This window comes from Microtus oregoni, unplaced genomic scaffold (assembly GCF_018167655.1).
Source record: "Microtus oregoni isolate MIOR12 unplaced genomic scaffold, Mior012 000019F_ref0000042, whole genome shotgun sequence".
NCBI classification, from domain to species: domain Eukaryota; kingdom Metazoa; phylum Chordata; class Mammalia; order Rodentia; family Cricetidae; genus Microtus; species Microtus oregoni.
The window spans coordinates 1234788-1235036 of NW_024543078.1; positions in this window are offsets into that span (position 1 = coordinate 1234788).

Here is a 249-nt window from a genome sequence, read left to right on the forward strand (position 1 = left end):
GAGCAGGGCGGGCCGAGGCGGGGCGGGGGCGGGGCCCACAGCAGGTGAAGACCGGAGGGGGCACCCTGGCACCCAGGGCTCCCACTTCCTCCAACCTTTCGGTTGCCGCCCCCAATCTCTGGGCTTTACGATGTCGCTTTAGCTGGTGCTGGGGATCAAGATGTGTGAGGCGATGGAGGGGGCTGGAAACTGAAATGCCTAGGTTCCCGAGGGGTTCAGTATGAGGGCAGGAAGACGCATTCTCGGCAG